Source organism: Thalassophryne amazonica, chromosome 13 (assembly GCF_902500255.1).
Source record: "Thalassophryne amazonica chromosome 13, fThaAma1.1, whole genome shotgun sequence".
In the NCBI taxonomy this organism is placed as follows: Eukaryota; Metazoa; Chordata; class Actinopteri; order Batrachoidiformes; family Batrachoididae; genus Thalassophryne; species Thalassophryne amazonica.
Window position 1 is genome coordinate 3,266,306 of NC_047115.1, and position 6,000 is coordinate 3,272,305.

Here is a 6,000-nt window from a genome sequence, read left to right on the forward strand (position 1 = left end):
GGGATGGCAGGGGGAGAGAAGCTGCAGAGAGGTGTGTAAGACTACAACTCTGCTTCCTGGTCCCAACCCTGGATAGTCACGGTTTGGAGGATTTAAGAAAATTGGCCAGATTTCTAGAAATGAGAGCTGCTCCATCCAAAGTGGGATGGATGCCGTCTCTCCTAACAAGACCAGGTTTTCCCCAGAAGCTTTGCCAATTATCTATGAAGCCCACCTCATTTTTTGGACACCACTCAGACAGCCAGCAATTCAAGGAGAACATGCGGCTAAACATGTCACTCCCGGTCCGATTGGGGAGGGGCCCAGAGAAAACTACAGAGTCCGACATTGTTTTTGCAAAGTTACACACCGATTCAATGTTAATTTTAGTGACCTCCGATTGGCGTAACCGGGTGTCATTACTGCCGACGTGAATTACAATCTTACCAAATTTACGTTTAGCCTTAGCCAGCAGTTTCAAATTTCCTTCAATGTCGCCTGCTCTGGCCCCCGGAAGACAATTGACTATGGTTGCTGGTGTCGCTAACTTCACATTTCTCAAAACAGAGTCGCCAATAACCAGAGTTTGATCCTCGGCGGGTGTGTCGTCGAGTGGGAAAAAACGGTTAGAGATGTGAACGGGTTGGCGGTGTACACGGGGCTTCTGTTTAGGGCTACGCTTCCTCCTCACAGTCACCCAGTCGGCCTGCTTTCCCAGCTGCTCGGGATCTGCCAGGGGGGAACTAACGGCGGCTAAGTTACCTTGGTCCGCACCGACTACAGGGGCCTTGCTAGCTGTAGAATTTTCCACGGTGCGGAGCCGAGTCTCCAATTCGCCCAGCCTGGCCTCCAAAGCTACGAATAAGCTACACTTATTACAAGTACCGTTACTGCTAAAGGAGGCCGAGGAATAACTAAACATTTCACACCCAGAGCAGAAAAGTGCGGGAGAGACAGGAGAAGCCGCCATGCTAAATCGGCTAAGAGCTAGTAGCTACACTAAGCTAGCGGATTCCTAAAAACATGCAAAGTGAATAATGTGTAAATAATTTAGAGGTGATTCAGCAGAAGGAGTGCTTTAGTTAAGGCACGTAAAGATTACACTGGGAAACAAATCGTAATCTAGATAACTAGATCAATCTAACTGCGCAGATTAAACAGCTAACAGATACAGAAAAACACCGCTGTGCTCCGGAACAGGAAGTGATACAATACCGCAGTGAGAGCCAACCACCAGTAGAGGCAAGCAAGAGCAAGAACATGCAAGAAATCAAGAAATCAGCAGACAGAATATGCCAATGTTTTTTAATCACATCGCAAATAGCACGGCCAAGTGGTGAATAGGTGGCATTAAACACACAAGAAAAGGTTTAAGTTAATGTGTTTTTTAGCTTTGTTACAAAAAAGGAATATAGGATCAGAAAATTAATTATTGTTTACCTTTTGGTGTGCACTAAATGTGGTATTCAATATGTTGGTAAAACCACCAGACAATTGTGATGAAGGATTAATGAACACAAGAGCGCCATCCGCAGAGAAGATCCTAAATCTGCAGTGCTAGGCATTTTGCTGATGGCAATCATTCTATTACGGATTTGGACTTTCGTGGCATTGACTTGATTACTCCAAGCAGACGAGGTGGCAGCACTGACAAATGTTTACTCCAATGTGAATGTAGATATATTTACTACTTGAAAACTCTGTATCCAAATGGAATGAATGAAGAGTTGGATATGTCCTGTTTTTTGTAATCTATTGTGCTTTGTAATGTTTGTAAATAGCAGTTTTTTTGTAACTGGTCTTAGTCTGTGATTGGTATGTGGCTAATTGGCCATTAATTGATGACACCTGATGAACTCTGTTTGCACTGAGGAAAGTCCAGGGGGACTGAAACGTTTGCGCTTTTCTTTTCTTTTTTGCAGCCTTCTGGGTAAGGCTCCTTTAAGTAAAAAATATTTCTGAAATAACTGTTTGAGTTTGTCATTCTGTGTGCGAGTCTCCCTTGCAAACCGCACCAGAACCTAAAGGACTTGTGTAAAGAGCGCAACTCATTTTTTGCTAATCTTCTCTGTTGTATATATTGAGAAATATGTTTTCAAATTCTGAATATGCCAAGTTAGCATCCTGTTTTGTGTAAATGGGATTCCAATTCTGTAAAAGTAAATCATGTTTTAAGGCAGTAATAGTGTCTTCAGATTCCAAACACTTACAATATTGTATTTTCTCAGTACATTTGCTATTTAAGTTTATTAATTCATTAATTATAAGCCACTTAGTGTTTTGGTATCAATATCATTTGTAAATATATTATCAATGAGAGTAGCTGAATGTGAAGTTACTCTTGAAGGCCTCATGATTTTTGGATATACATTTAAACTGTACATAGTATTAATGAAATCTTCTGTCACTTTATGTTGATGTGGATTTAAAAGATCAATATTTAAATCTCCACAAACAAATACTTGTTTGTTATACATCTGTGAAAAGTATTTCTCAATCCATTTTTGAAACGCTTCAATTTTAGAACGCTGAGTTCTATATATGCAACTAATAATGATATTTTTACCTTTTTCCATGCATATTTCAATTGTCGTGCATTCCAACAAATTTTCCACAGCCATTGTCAAATGGTCTTTAATTTTGTATTTAAGCCTTTTGTCAACATATAATGCTACTCCTCCTCCTCTATTTTGTCTGTTCGAATGAATGAATTCATAACCTTCCAATTTGTAATTCCTATCATCAATCTCTGCAAGCCAAGTTTCCGATGTGGCAATTATACCAAAAGGATGACAAAATTGTTTTAAATAATCCTTGATATTCCCAAAAGTTTTGTACATACTCCTACTGTTAAAGTGGATTATTGATAATTTCCTGTCATTTGAAATGCGGTTATTGTATTGTTCATCTTTATAATACTGACAATTACTATTTCTAAAGGAATAGAAATGATTATCTGGATCTATCTCATATTCCATATCCTGTATATGGTGCTCACTATACTGAAAAGATTGTAATGCCTGCACAGAAGTAAAATCAAAGGAATCAGCTGTCATCATATAATCAAAAGAAAAAGTCCACAAACCACCCCCCCCCCCCCCAAAAAAAAAGCAGTCAAATTAGGTCTCACACAGTACCACAAACAATACCACAACTCTTCTCTTGGTACCCTATCATAAGCTTTCTCTAATTCCACAAACACACAATGTAACTTTTTCTGGCCTTCTCTATACTTCTCCATCAGTATTCTCAGAGCAAACATTGCATCTGTAGTGCTCTCTCTCAGCGTGAAACCATGTTGCTGCTCACACATTTTCACTTCAGATTTTGTCTTTCAACCTTCTCATTAAGCCTTTAGTGGAACCCAAGTTGTGATTTGGCAGTGTGTAGATAAGTTGAAATGAACTGAAACTGAATTATACGTTTGTTTGAATATCAAGTTTTATTTCCATATATTGTCATGTGCTTTCTGTTAGTGTCAGTGGGTGCGGTGGACAAGTGGTTAATACGCTTAGTTCCAGAGCAGAAGGTTCAAGGCCACCTATCCGTATTCTCTATGTAATGTGGAGTTTCATCAAGAAGGGCATCTGGTGCCAAATCACAGAGACCCAGAGTTTAAACAAACAAAACAAAAAAACCCAGAGAAACTTATTTTCCATCAAAACTCTAATTTTCTTTACACTATCACATATTTTATGTTTTACTGTATTCTTTATGATTAACACGTTTACTCTGTTTTATCACATTTTATTCATTTAGTTCTTAATATTTGTGATTTCATTATCACCTCCACTGACCCACCGAGGCGTCTGTCTGTGCGTCTGTCTGTGCATCTGTCTGTGCGTCTGTCTGTCTGCGCGCCTCTGTCTGTGCGTCTGTCTGTCTGCGCGTGTGTCTGTCTGTGTCTGCCTGTGCCTGTCTGCCTGCGCCTGCCTGCCTGCGCCTGCCTGCCTGCGCCTGCCTGTGCGTCTGCCTGTGCGTCTGTCTGTGCGCCTCTGTCTGTGTGTCTGCCTGCGTCTGCCTGTGCGTCTGCCTGTGCGTCTGCCTGTGTGTCTGCCTGTGCGTCTGTCTGTGCGCCTCTGTCTGTGTGTCTGCCTGCGCCTGCCTGTGCGTCTGCCTGTGCGTCTGCCTGTGCGTCTGCCTGTGTGTCTGCCTGTGCGTCTGTCTGTGCGCCTCTGTCTGTGTGTGTCTGTGTCTGCCTGCGCCTGTCTGCCTGTGTGTCTGCCTGTGTGTCTGCGCGTGTGTCTGTCTGTGTCTGCCTGCGCCTGTCTGCCTGCGCCTGCCTGCCTGCGCCTGCCTGCCTGCGCCTGCCTGTGCGTCTGCCTGTGCGTCTGTCTGTGCGCCTCTGTCTGTGTGTGTCTGCCTCTGTCTGTGTCTGCCTGCGCCTGTCTGCCTGTGTGTCTGCCTGTGTGTCTGCCTGTGCGTCTGTCTGTGCGCCTCTGTCTGTGTGTGTCTGTGTCTGCCTGCGCCTGTCTGCCTGTGTGTCTGCCTGTGTGTCTGCCTGTGCGTCTGTCTGTGCGCCTCTGTCTGTGTGTGTCTGTGTCTGCCTGCGCCTGTCTGCCTGTGTGTCTGCCTGTGTGTCTGCCTGTGCGTCTGCCTGTGCGTCTGTCTGTGCGCCTCTCTCTGTGTGTGTCTGTGTCTGCCTGCGCCTGTCTGCCTGTGTGTCTGCGCGTGTGTCTGTCTGTGTCTGCCTGCGCCTGTCTGCCTGCGCCTGCCTGCCTGCGCCTGCCTGCCTGCGCCTGCCTGTGCGTCTGCCTGTGCGTCTGTCTGTGCGCCTCTGTCTGTGTGTGTCTGCCTCTGTCTGTGTCTGCCTGCGCCTGTCTGCCTGTGTGTCTGCCTGTGCGTCTGTCTGTGCGCCTCTGTCTGTGTGTGTCTGTGTCTGCCTGTGTGTCTGCCTGTGTGTCTGCCTGTGCGTCTGCCTGTGCGTCTGTCTGTGCGCCTCTGTCTGTGTGTGTCTGTGTCTGCCTGCGCCTGTCTGCCTGTGCGTCTGCCTGTGCGTCTGTCTGTCTGTCTCTCTGTGTCTGTGGGTAAATGGTTGATAGATTTTGTTGAATCTTGTCCTTCTGTCATCGAGTAGCTGATTAAATTATTTGTTCTGTGTGTTCAACACTAAAGATTTCACACACACACACACACAATTCACTGCACCTGAAGTGTACAAATCAATAAAGCTGACAGTGTTCAGGTTTATTGATTACTGATGATGTCATCTGTTTTCTGATGTCATCCTGGTGAGACTTCGCATGTTGAAGGAAAAAACAAAAGTACACACGCATGTGCTCACCTTCTATAGTAAGACGTGAGAGACGCTGCATCCCTCCATCATCCCTCTGTGATCCGTCCATCCAGGCTTCGCAGGGAGCCGTCCCCCATCACTCTGCGCTGGGACAAAGCAGAGGACGTCCTGGGATGATGCAGAGCTGAAAGAGACAGAGACAGACAGGTGCTCCTGCAGACAGACGGTCCACATTCATGGAGGAGGAGGAGGAGGAGGCGCCGGTGTTGAATCCAGAGGAACAGCTGCTCCTCATGGTCCTAAAGATCCTCACAGCTTCATGTCCGTCCCACGTCATGCTGCTGTCCATCTGCTTAGGAGGTCATCAGAGGTCACACTCACCAAATGTCTGATTTAGGGCAGAAATCCTGCCAATCTCTGTTTGAGAGAAACACAAGACATGAATTTATTTGTTGATGGAATTATAAATTCTGATGATTAGTTCATATTTAGTGGGGTCCAGGAACTGTTTGTGGAACTGGTGCCTGGTGTTCCATGTAGTTTGGATCTGGTTGCTGGTTTTTACAGTGACTCCAACAAACTGTCTCCACTCTGTGCTGCATGTGTGAGACAGGATCAGTCTATAGGGGGAGTGGTTTCATTTTTTTCAGGGACTTTACAAAAAACATCTCTTATTTCTGTTCCTGTCCCTTTAAACGGAAAGAACCCGCTGCTGGCCACGCCCCCTCTTCTCTCTCTCTCTCTTTCTCTGCCTCTCTCTCTCTTTCTCTGCCTCTCTCTTTCTC

General features: G+C 45.1%; 1 protein-coding gene across 1 annotated transcript in view; it reads right to left on the minus strand.

The window, feature by feature from the left end:
* Positions 1-5,416, minus strand: part of LOC117523820 (synapse differentiation-inducing gene protein 1) — a 52,011-nt gene extending 46,595 nt beyond the window's left edge. The window contains exon 1 of the mRNA XM_034185428.1: positions 5,264-5,416. The gene's annotated coding sequence lies outside the window, so the exon portion shown is untranslated. The remainder of the gene's footprint in view (positions 1-5,263) is intronic.
* Positions 5,417-6,000: the final 584 nt, after the last annotated feature.